Source organism: Parasteatoda tepidariorum, chromosome 5 (assembly GCF_043381705.1).
Source record: "Parasteatoda tepidariorum isolate YZ-2023 chromosome 5, CAS_Ptep_4.0, whole genome shotgun sequence".
Classification (NCBI taxonomy): Eukaryota; Metazoa; Arthropoda; class Arachnida; order Araneae; family Theridiidae; genus Parasteatoda; species Parasteatoda tepidariorum.
The window spans coordinates 6,583,955-6,596,723 of NC_092208.1; the positions used below are offsets into that span (position 1 = coordinate 6,583,955).

The window sequence follows — 12,769 nt, forward strand, 5'->3', positions numbered from 1 at the left end:
AATAGATAAACCTCATTTATCATTTTTATCACAAAATTATTTTATTTATTACATATTTATATACTTTTAGTGAATTCTATCATTTAATAACAACAAATGCCATACTTTTTATCATTATTAATGTATATTAATATATTATAATATTAATACATATTTATATTAAATATTTAACGAAAATAATTTAATTTAAGTAACAATAATTAATAACAATAGTTGTTTTTCAATATAAACTTATTTGGTTGATCTCTTCTTATAAACTTAATATAAAATATTTCTTATAAAATTACAAATTCGCTTTGTATTTTGATTGCATTCAAATGCTTCTGTAGATTGATTCGTTCACATATAAGTGAAAATAAATAAGTAAGCAAATAGCTTATCATAATAGTATTTATGATTTCTTGATATTAAATTTAATTTGGATATATCAATTACATTTTAAAAATATTTAATTTTTCATTTTTAAATATATAAATTTATGTTTCATGCAATATTAAAACATATTGGCGATCGAAATGGGCTGCAGGTGGCGTAGAGCAGAACTCTTTTCCTATGGCAACACTTCACATGCTTTCCCCATTAGCGTGTGGAAAGTCATAGAGGAAGGAAGTACGTTAGTTTCTCTCCGGATTTTCATATAGATTAAAATCTTTTAACCAGAAAAACTATATGGAACTGAAAACTACATTAAACATAGTTCTAAAGAAAAGTATCATGGAAATTTTAAGAATTATTTTTATTATATAAAAAGGAAAAATATTAAGAAAAGGGAAAATATCGTAGTACATTCCTATACAACTGAAAAAAGGAGGAGAGGGAAGGGAGATGGGCTAAAGGCATGAAACCGGTCTCTCCCCAGATGGCGTATTCGAGTGTTGCGATAGCGAATATTTGTTGTTAAAAATGCATATAACATTCAAATTTGAAGCAATAAAATAATTATCTTTGCAACCGTACATTTATCGACGAAATAAAATTGNCTTTTGCGGAGGAGAGGGAAGGGAGAAGGGCCTCTCCCCAAACCGGTCTCTCCCCAGATGGCGTATTCGAGTGTTGCGATCGCGAATTATGAATCTGAGGCCACGGTTGGAAAATTGAAAAATTTATTTTCTAACGCTAGAAAAATCCCTGCTTCTACAGGCTCATTAAATTTGTAAAAGAGTTATTACATACATTTAACTTTTAATAAAAGTTTTAAAATTTAGCCCTCATTATATCTTTCGTCCCGCAGTGGACTGATCGTTAAGACACGGTTCCCAGCAGATCACCGAAGTGTGCGGTCAGTGTGCTGGTGGGTGACCATTTGGATCAATCTGCCTAGGGACCGAGGGTGTGCGGTATCGGTCCTCGCTAAACTGTTCTACCACAACTTGAGAAAGCCACCAACATATGGTCCTTCTAACTGATTATCCCCTCCGCAGAGGATCAAAATTGTGATGGCATGTCTTCGGATCATCCTCCGGGATGTTTCCCAGACCGTCGCCAATAGTCCAATGTGCAACTCTAGTGCGACGTAAATTAACAACAACAACAACAACAACAACAAACTGATAAATGCTCTTTTTTCAAGCCAATATAGTCCCGCAGTGGACTGATCGCTAAGACACGGTTCCCAGCAGATCACCGAAGCCAAGCATCACTGGCTGCGGTCAGTGTGCGGGTGGGTGACCACTTAGATCAGTCTGCGTAGGAACCGAGGGTGTGCGGTATGGGTCCTCGCTAAACTGTTCTACCGTGAAGTGCTTGACTTCGCGTGCAGGTCGTTGGGTTACCGAAGCGGGGGTGCCATCCCCTCTGCAGAGGATCAAAATTGTGATGGCATGTCTTTGGATCATCCTCAGGGATGTTTCCCAGACCGTCGCCAATAGTCCATTGTGCAGTTCCAGTGCGACGTAAATGAACTACAACAACTACATTATAACTTTCATGTAATAAAACTAGATATGTTTGAAAGACAGCAATATGGAGTGTATTAAAATTGCAGAACTATTTACAGCCAATGTCATGTAGTGCATTACATTTGAAATAAACATACAGAAAATTAACAGTTCTTTCATTTGATAACAATATGCTTCTATAAAATGAATACTCAGTTTTTAAAAAATTAAATGCTAGCATAACTTTCAACTATTACACTTTGAGCTCAAATGATATGATAGCAGAATTCGCAGAGTCAATCTGCTTTGCCATCTTCGTAAATTCAAATTTATTTGAGACACTGACACAGTAATATTACAGACTATTACTGTAAAACTTACTCTTAACATAGCAAGTGTAGAGCAAAATTAGAACATATAAGGTAGATAAGTATTTTACGCAAATAGAGGTTGTTAAAAATATTGTTATTTAAATTGAAATTTTTTAAAGACTTTTTATTAAATGGAATAACTTAAATTTAGAAAACGGAATGTATAAACAAGCAATTAGAGTCTTCAGAAACTCAGAATTTATTTTTTAAAATTGTCTTATCTTTTAAATTTTTTATTCTTTATAATTCCAGCTAATTATAAAGAACATTATTTAGAATTTTCGAAAGTCTTCACTAGACTTTTGCTTACATCCCTGAAGATCGATTAATTTTGTTAAGGATCTGAAACAAATAATAACTGAGTAAAATTTAGAAATTAAATGTAATTTTTCTGTTTTATTCTTTCAGTAATATTTTAGGCTTGTTTTTTAAATCTGAGATTACAAATATTCTTCAGGTGCCGGGATAATTATTTTTAAAGTCAGATATGAAAAAAAAAAATCTACAAATGTTCTGATAAACTATAGCACCCGCTACTGCGCTAGATGATTTCTGCTACCGGGCTTATTATAGAGAGCATAAGCTAATTTCGCCAATTCGCAGGAACAATGACAGATTCCGGTGGTCACCAGCTACTGATAATACAATTCCTAAGTGTAATCAAGTACGATAATATCGCGATCATTTATGATAACAATACGTATCGAATACGATAATATCGCGATAATTTTCAACAACTTATCATAAAGGAAAGTTCGAGAATATTATACACATTATTATAATCATTCAACACGATATTATTGTAAGTACTGATGAATTTTATTTCGGTAACAAGAATAATGACCAATGTAAAAACAATAAAAATTAATTAAATTGAAAAAAAATTCCGTGTTATACTCTTAAATATCGATATTTTTTGACAATGCATTGTAATAGTCAAATTCGAAACTGCCATCAAGCTGTCGCCAACATAAACATTGGTTATAGAACCTTATGTTCGTGTTGCCGACAACTTGAGAAAGCCGCCAACATATGGTCCTTCTAACTGATAAATACCCTTTTTTCAAGCCAATGTAGTCCCGCAGTGGACTGATCGCTAAGACATGGTTCCCAGCAGATCACCGAAGCCAAGCATCACTGGCTGCGGTCAGTGTGCGGGTGGGTGACCACTTAGATCAGTCTGCGTAGGGATCGAGGGTGTGCGGTATGGGTCCTCGCTAAACTGTTCTACCGTGAAGTGCTTGACTTCGCGTGCAGGTCGTTGGGCTACCGAAGAAGGGGTGCCATCCACTCTGCAGAGGATCAGAATTGTGATGGCATGTCATCGGATCATCCTCAGGGATGTTTCCCAGACCGTCGCCAATAGCCCATTGTGCAGCTCTAGTGCGACGTAAATTAACAACAACAACAANAATAGTTGTTTTTCAATATAAACTTATTTGATTGATCTCTTCTTATAAACTTAATATAAAATACTTCTTATAAAATTACAAATTCACTTTGTATTTTGATTGCATTCAAATGCTTCTGTAGATTGATTCGTTCACAAATAAGTGAAAATAAATAAGTAAGCAAATAGCTTATCATAATATTTATGATTTCTTGATATTAAATTTAATTTGGATATATCAATAACATTTTAAAAATATTTAATTTTTCATTTTTGAATATATATATATTTATGTTTCATATAATATTAACAATATTTTACATACAAACTTCCTTCTTTGTGCAAATTAAACTTAAGACTACATACTTTAATGCTGTATGTATAGAAAAAATTATTTTTTTAGTATTAAAATGAAGTTTAATCGAAACATTCAACCAATGTTTCTTAATTTCATGACTACTGTATTCAACATATTTTCAAAACTATTGTTTACCATGTTACCAGCTGCATAAATACTTGAAACTTCGAAAATAATCTTATTTTAATATAACAATTTATGTCCGATGGCCCATCGACTTGAAAAAATATTCTATACATATGAAATTGACTGTGGGCGGGGGTACCCGCTGGGCGGGGCTACCCGACTCTCCCCTATATATAAAAAAAAAATGCTTCATAAAACTTCCGAATGGAAATTCCTGGAGATTTTTTCAAAATAATCATGCACATTTCATAATAAGATCAGCTGTTGGCAAGGGGCCAGATTACTCAATTAGCTCAATTATTACTTGAGCGAAAGATACATTTCTTAAATCATTTTTTTTAAAATTTTTGTAAATGAAATGCGGTACATTTTGTATTAAATCAAAATTGCTCAACACTAATAATTTAAAGGTTGTCTAAAATTCGGAGCTGACACTCAATTTTACTAAAGTCTGAGTTTCCTGCTGGACTTGGATCTGATCGTGCTCCAAAAATAAGTTTTGAAAGTTGGTATCCAGAAAGCATGTAACCTTACGGCAACCTTGTGGTCGGAATTTTCCTTTTAGTGTCACGAAAATGTTTGTACTAAAAACCTTTTTCAAACCTTTCATCCTAAGAGGATTATAAAATTATTTTTTATAGCTTTTTTACTTAGGTCCATAATGACCAGGGCTAAAGAGAATAGAAGGGCTAGTTCACTCCGCTCTTCGAGCTGAAGCTACGATTTCCTTCCTCATGACGTCACTGTGTCCACAGATCTCGGAAGATCGCACGCTAAGATATTATGATAACTGTGCATCTTTCTCTTTGTAAAGATAAGTTAGACTTTTTCTGGTTATCAGTTTTCAAACTTTACGTAACTAACATATTATTTCCATTCATAAACATAGTTTAAAAAAACTTTCTTGGCCATTATATTAAAAAAAAATACCATTTTAAACTTATAAAAATATTTTACTAGATGGCGAAAATACTTTATTTTAAAAAGTTCAGTTTTAATTTTAATTATTAAGAAAACTGAAACCATATATCGACCCTTTTTTTATCTACATATTCTTTTATAACAATAAGTTGAGTTAAATTTAGAATCCCCAATTTTAAAATATGCCGTTCATAGCAATTTGTTCATACTTAATCATTAGGAAACATCAACCTTAAACGCTAATTACTGAAACAAAATAATAATTTAGGTTCATAATGACATTAGAAATGTTACAATTGTTATAGATATTTTAATTTAAGATGATATAATTTATAGATATTTAAATTCAAGAGAATAAGGAATCGTAAATTTTTAGAATAACTACATTAAAAAATAAGTTATGAAATTAGGAGAATTTCAACTGTACACTATATATTTTATTTATACTTTTTACTTACGTTTGAATTTTCTTTGACTTTATCCATTTTTTTCACATGCCTTTCTATTTGAAGTAACGAGGCGGTTTCTATTTAGATAACGAATTTTCATAAAAGTTCTTAACGATAGAAAAAACGTATTTCTGTTTTATATTAAATGTGTCATTTCGGAATCCATTCCTTACATAGTTGTTCATTTACTTTAGGGAACACGCGGAAAATTATATTTTTTCCTTTTGTTTTTCTATCAGAATTTTTGCAAGTTGCAATCGCGCAAACTGGAATTTCGTTAATAGTTTTAAAATTTTATAAATTCACGGCAAAAACTGAGGAAAATCATTATAGAAAATATCAAATGTCCTAGAATATGTCACAAAAAGAAATGCTCCAATATTAGTTAGAGCTAGTAAGGCCGAACGCTCCGTTCTTGAAGTAAAAGTGCGAGCTTTGCGCCAAAGTGACGTCACTAGAGAAAATCGGAGGATTGGCGCGGCGAGAGCTACTTCAAAGGAGTGAACCAGCCCTTCTATTTTCTTTAGCCCTGATAATGACGTTTTAGCTGACGTCATACTAGAGATAGGATCAAATTGCATTGTCCATTAAAATTTTATGACAAGGTGAAATTTAGCTGAAACATACAAGATTTTGAGAAAATAAACCTTGCCATGTCAACATATTCCTTGCAAAAGCCTTGGACATTGTTCATTTTTTCCCGAATCCATGAAGACAGTGTTGCTAGAAACTCCACTGGGAAAGCATTGCTCCGAAATCCATTGGGATGCTCTGAAACCAACCGCGTTGCTCACAGATTTAGAGCCTCTTAAGCTTTCAAACATGTATTTTTTTTTTAATATTTACCTTTCAACATGTAATTTTATCAGTTTTAGGGGCCGTTCAAAAAGTACGTACATCCCGAAGGGGGGAGGAGGAGGGGATTTGCTATTATGTACGGTTTTGTACGATGGGGAGGGGGGGGGTATTATACAAAGTACGTACTTTATAAACATACACCAAATTTAAATTTGACTTTATCCTACACACTCCTTAAGTAAATATTTAATTTTATTTAAAACATAATTATTTTAATTTTTATGAAAAAGGGGGGTAGACTAATAAAATGTACGTACTCTAAGGGGGGGGGGAGTAAGACCTTATGTACGGTAATGTACGAAGGGGGGGAGGGGTTTGAAATTTCTACATTTTTGTGTACGTACTTTTTAAACGGCCCCTTTATGTGTTTTTTTTTTCTGTTTTTATTGATGTGAAAAGAGAATAGTAAAATAGTAGAAAAGATAACAGTTTATTAGATCATCGCTTCATACAAACAATTTTTCAATCGGCTGGAAAATTTGGTCGAGCAAAAAATTTTCCGTGTCAGTTTTTTTTTATGACACTTTCAATTGACGTTGTAATGTGAGCTTAATAAGCCACGCCCACTTCTGGTAAAAAAAATTTCCGACGTTGCTCTTTTAAGGCAAGCGTCGAGTCTTGCTGGCATCTGCTCCTTAAAATTTTTGGAGCCCGATTCCAAGAAAATCTACGTTTTTAAAACTTGACATGCTCCACGAGTTCTGGTTTGTGTAAGCTTGAATAATTGGCTCGTTACACAATCCCCGAGCTGTTCCATTGAGATGTTGCATGACATTGCTCTGCAATTGTGTAGACTGCTCCGTGATGATGTTCTGAAATGCATCGTAATTTTTCAAACTCTAGTAGATTGGCGATGCTCTGATATCCTTTGGGATGTTGTGAGATCCATTGGGTAGCGATGTTGTGAGATGCATTAGGTTGATCCTGCTGCGAGATCCATTTCCAGAGAGCATGCAACCTTACGTCAACCTTGTGTCAGAATTATATTTTTATTGTCACGAAATTGCTTGCATTCAAAACCTTTTTACAATAAAGCAAAAATATTGCAGTTTTAAACCTTTTATCCTAAAATAGTTGAAAATTATATTTAAAGCTTTTTTTTTTTAAAGTATTGTCACTTAGGTGAAATGGTCACTTAGGACCTTTAGCTGACGTCACGTTAGCGATAGGGTCAAATTGCATTGTCCATACAAATTTCATGAGAAGATGTATTTTAACTGAGCATAGATGACGTTGCGAAAATAAACCTTATAATTATCTAGATTTAAGATTATTTTCACATTAAGACTAGCTTTATTCAAGGATACTTTCATGCTTGAAAAACCTAAGGCAATCTCGATTTAAGGTTTTTGTATAGAAGGTTGTTTTCCAAGGTTTTGGATTAGGGTAATGAGCGTATAATGGAGAAGATTGTCACAGATCTTGTTTTAAGATTAGAAGGTTTACACGTAAACCGCATAAAAACCTTTTCAGATTTACATTAAAAGGTTTTTGCTGAGTGAAAATAAACCTTATTTTGCTGTCTGGGATTGTGATGCTGTGAGATGTAATGGAGTTGGTGATACTCCAATATTCCTGGAGATGCAATTGAATTTGTGATGCTCCAAGATCCATTGGGTTGATGGTACTCTGAAGGTTGTATTGAGAATGATGCGCAAGGTCAAGACTCGGAAAAAATTTGAATTGGAAAATTTCTTGGAGAGCTCGAAACTACGTGAGACAAATTGATCATTATACAACACTATAAGAAAAAATTGACGCTGTTTCTTAAAGCAAGCGTCGAGTCTTTGCCGGCTCCAGCTCCTGAAAATTTTATGGAGCTCTCACAACTTGTAAATGTTGTATGGATGATGTCAAGACTCGGAAAACGCTGCAAGCTCCATACCGCCTATACTTCCGGGTTAATGTTTCCGGTGTATTTTAAAGCCATTTGACTCACAAAGTGATCATTCTGTTTTGAGATTCTTGCAAACGCGGTATTTGATTACTTATTACTCGTGTTTACAATGCTAAAGGTGCTAACACTAACGTAAGATGGTGCACAGTTTGCAACAAGAACAAACAGTAATAAACAAATGGAAATGGGCCGAATCAGGAATGCCAAAAAAGTGAGTAGTTCAAAATCTAGCAACCATGCCACCTATTTTTAACAATATATCTATAAATAACTAAAACAAATTTTCACTTCAAACCTACCAATATTGCTTAATAACATCAATATCTTATGAAATACGGCAGATCTGAACTCAGAAATTATCTAATTTACTTCTATTATTGAAAACAAAATTTTCCGTTTGAAAATATCGCCTCGCAGAATAAGCTGTAGTAAGTAGTTATATTGAAAACACCATTCACTGAGAAGAATGTTACAGCACAGGAATCGACTTTCAAAGTATCATCAACACCCCCTCCCCCGTGGATTTACCACACTTGTATTACCGAGATTTGAAAATTTAATTGTTCGAATGAATAATTTTTTTTTTTTGGTACAACGGTTGTGTTTGCAAATCAATCCTCCCGCAGTGGACTGTTCGTTAAGACATGGTTCCCAACAGATCACCGAAGTCAAGCATCACTGGCTGCGGTCAGTGTGCGGGTGGGTGACCACTTGGATCAGTCTGTGTAGGGACCGAGGGTGTGCGGTATGGGTCCTCGTTAAACTGTGCTACCGTAAAGTACTCGACTTCGCGAGCAGGTCGTCGGGCTACCGAAGCGGGGGTGCCATCCCCTCCGCAGAGGATCAAAATTGTGATGGCATGTCTTCGGATCATCCTCCGAGATGTTTCCCAGACCGTCGCCAATAGCCCATTGTGCAGCTCTAGTGCGACGCAAATTAACAACAACAACAGCAGATCACTCCTCCGCGGATGCGATGCAACTGGTCGAGTGAATGTGCGTGGGTCAATTGAGTGCAATGAGAATTTTTCAAAGATCAAACACAGCGTGGGCAGGGTGTTGCGAGCTAATTGCCTTCAAAACACGCCAAAAACTGTAACCCGGAATTGTAGAACTCGCAGCGCTTGTTAGTGTAGAAAACACCATCCATAGACTAACTGAGGATGACCTCAAGACATGCCATCGCAATTTTGATACCTTGCAGAGGGGATTACTCTCCTGCTCTGGTAGTCCGATCACTTGTGCACGAAGTCGTGCACTTTACGGTAGAACAGTATACGAGGACCGACACCGCGCACCCTCGGTCCCTATGCAGGCTGATCAAAGTGGTCACCCACCCGCTTAATGACCGCAGCCAGTATACATATAGCCAGTTTAGTATTCTTGAAAAAGGAATGTATGAACATGTTGGATATGATGTTTTGGTCAATAATATGTAAATTACTCTTTATATTCCAGTCCAACGGAATGAAGAGTAGAACTAGGCTTACAGTGGGATTTGAGCCCGTAACCTCCACGCTTTCACCTTGCATTGATGTGAATGAAAGATGATGTCACAAATACAGTTACAATATATTTCGAAATCAATTAAAGATTATAATTAGTGACTGTAGAATAATAATAATGTATATTTTATTTAAATTTGGAAGCTTTAAGAATTACACTTCAACTCAAATTAATGACTTTATTTGTTATCTAATTAGTCGCGATTTATCAATGAATGAATCACGCCAAAAAGTGATGCAATTGAAATGAAATAACTGTTTTTCCTCCTCTCTGGTGGTCTGACTAGATTTGAAGTAGTTTTTCTTTCTTTTTCTTTCCCTGTGTTTTCTACCAACAGTTGTGATTTTTATTTCATAAAAATCTAAGAGAACTGCAATTAAAAACAGTTTCTTCCTGTTGAAGTTATCTGTAAGTATATTTGAAGTTAACTAAAAGGTAGTAGAGAATTTAAAAAATATTTGCTTTTATTCTGAGCTGTCAATAACGTTTGATATTTTTTATCATCCTTCTAAGTTTTCGAACACGAAACGTATTTTATATTATAAAGAAATATGACAGTTCATATATAATCCTAGAAATGATGGCTCTTTTTTCCAAATATTGATAATTCAAATATATGATGAAGTGTTTTAAAAATATATAAATAAAAAGCCGCATTTTCTCACTTTCAAAACATAACTTGTGCAGCACTTTGAAGAATCTATTCTATTGATTACATTTTAACATATTGCCTAAATTTTTGTGAAAAAAAAAACTTATGACCTCTTATTTCCGTAATATTGCCGGTGGCCTATGACATAAACTGTCCAGACAATTTTTTTGCAGCTTTTCCTACTAAACTGAAAAAAACTAAGCAAGTGATTGTGTATAGTGAACAAGATTTGAATCGATTATTAGAAATTATCTAATATACTATGTCATTGCAATAATAGCAGTTTACTGATTGTTTTGAATGTGCATTCATAAATGTTTATTTTTCAATAGAGTTATGTAGTATATGCCTGTATAAGTTGATAATCTTTGTTTTTCAATCATATAATATAACCAGAGTGAGTTAACTATAAGTATTGCATTGGTGGTTAATTTTGACAATTCATAGTTAAATTTTTAAATTTCAGTGGTTCTATATATTACAATATGTCTGCGTAAGTTTGTAATATTTGTTTTTTAACTGTGCAGTATAATCAGTGTAAGTTGATCACGTGTGGTGCATTGCCTAAGTGGTCAACTTACACTGGCGGTGGTTGTATAGAAAGAAAAGAGGGTAATTGTTTTATATCTTAAATCGTGCTATTTTTGTATTTTATCAATGATAAAATTTTATCTTTTTTACATAACTTAAGTATTTTATTTAGTAAATACACAATATATCTGAAAAATTAGATTAATATCTTTACATTTGATATTAAACTGATTTGTGTAAGAAACATTTAACTAAGTATAATTTATTAGTGTTGTATGCCGATCATTAAAAACAATAATTGTTACCAAAGTCCTTAATTATTTTTACGTATTAACAATTCACAAAGGAGTTAAGGTTAGCTTTTTAGACTGTTTCGTGAAGTTTGTGAAATTCTAGTGAATAACATGCAGCATAGAAATATTCTTGAAAATGTTTTTTTCTTCTGATCAACTTGTGAAAGAATCTAGGATAACATTTAATAGCACTTCCCGGTACTTATGTATTACTCGATTCACGCTGTAGCACGTATGGTCCACCTCACCAAATTTGTACTTTTATAGTAGTCTGATACCACACGCCCTATTTTTTTTCAATTTTTACTATTAGTTGACACTCTCCCTATATCTTGTTCAAATTTTCAATCGTTCATAAAATACTTTTTATATTCATCCACTCTAGTTAAAATGCATTTTTTTAAACTTGTAGTGGTTGACACTAGATGTTAATACAGTTTTTTCAAATATTAATTCATTCATTAAATTTAATTAATTAATTTTAGTTTTATATGTGAGAAAAAATAGCAATTATTTAATAAAAAAGTAACTGAAATAAAATTTTTCTTTGTTGACCTAAGTAGTAATTATATAGTAATTCCTACTTAGTACAGTGTTTTCACTATAGCGCGAGAACGCGAGAATCTCGCATATTTTTTTCTTTTCTCGCATTAAAAAATGATTAACGCGAGAAGTTCTCGCACTCTATTAATGAATTTCAAAATGAGCTAATCTCGCGAATTTTGTAAAAAATTTCGTCTTCCGCTATTTTAAATGAAATCCGTTTCACTTTTCTTCCTTGATCCTTCCTTATTTTCAACATCGGTCCTTGTTATCAAGCTTTCCTATTTATCAGTATTGTTCAGAACCAGTGCGAACAGCTGAACACAATGCACCCCCTAAACCCTTTCAGAACACATTTCTCTTCAACCACGTGTTAACCGTAGGTAAGGTTTCTTCATGTAAGACGTTTAAATTTTTTGAGCTTGAATGTAAGATGGACAAATACCTTGTTAAGGCAACATTTTCTAGTCCGTAACGGACAAATGAAAATGAAACAAATGTGGGTAGGAACGGTCAAAACGAAACAAATACGGATATTCAATGGATACGGATCAAATACTAGCATGAAGTAAGAACATGAAAATAACTTCACTATTCTATAGCAGAAATAATTGAAAAACCTATGCTGGCAGATGAAGAGAATAGGAAAGTGTGTGCACAATGCTACAAATTTACTTAGTGGTTCCAAATAGTTCAGCATGTGTTGCACCCAAAACCGAATTAAGACAAAATATACTAACAGATTGACTGATAAGCATTTGAGCAATCTAATGAGAATAGCTGATGAAAAAGTAGATATAGAACATTTTCCATGTGATAATGCAGCAAAAATATTCAATGCTTTAAAAATTAGATGTTAAAAATGAAATATTTCTTTTCCAAGTTTATTCGTGTTTTTTTCATTTTTAGAAATCTCACCTAACTTTTTGAAATCTCACCCAGTTTTTGAGAAAGGGTGAGAAATTCTCACCCACTTTTTTTCTGTAATGAAAACACTG

The 12,769-nt window shown here is 33.5% G+C and overlaps 1 protein-coding gene across 1 annotated transcript in view; it reads left to right on the top strand.

Annotated features, from left to right (window-relative positions):
• Window positions 1–9,916: 9,916 nt before the first annotated feature.
• LOC107441458 (B-cell receptor-associated protein 31) overlaps window positions 9,917–12,769 on the top strand; it is a gene marked incomplete in the record, with an annotated part of 22,717 nt that continues 19,864 nt past the window's right edge. Inside the window, 1 exon segment of the mRNA XM_071180953.1 lies at window positions 9,917–10,160.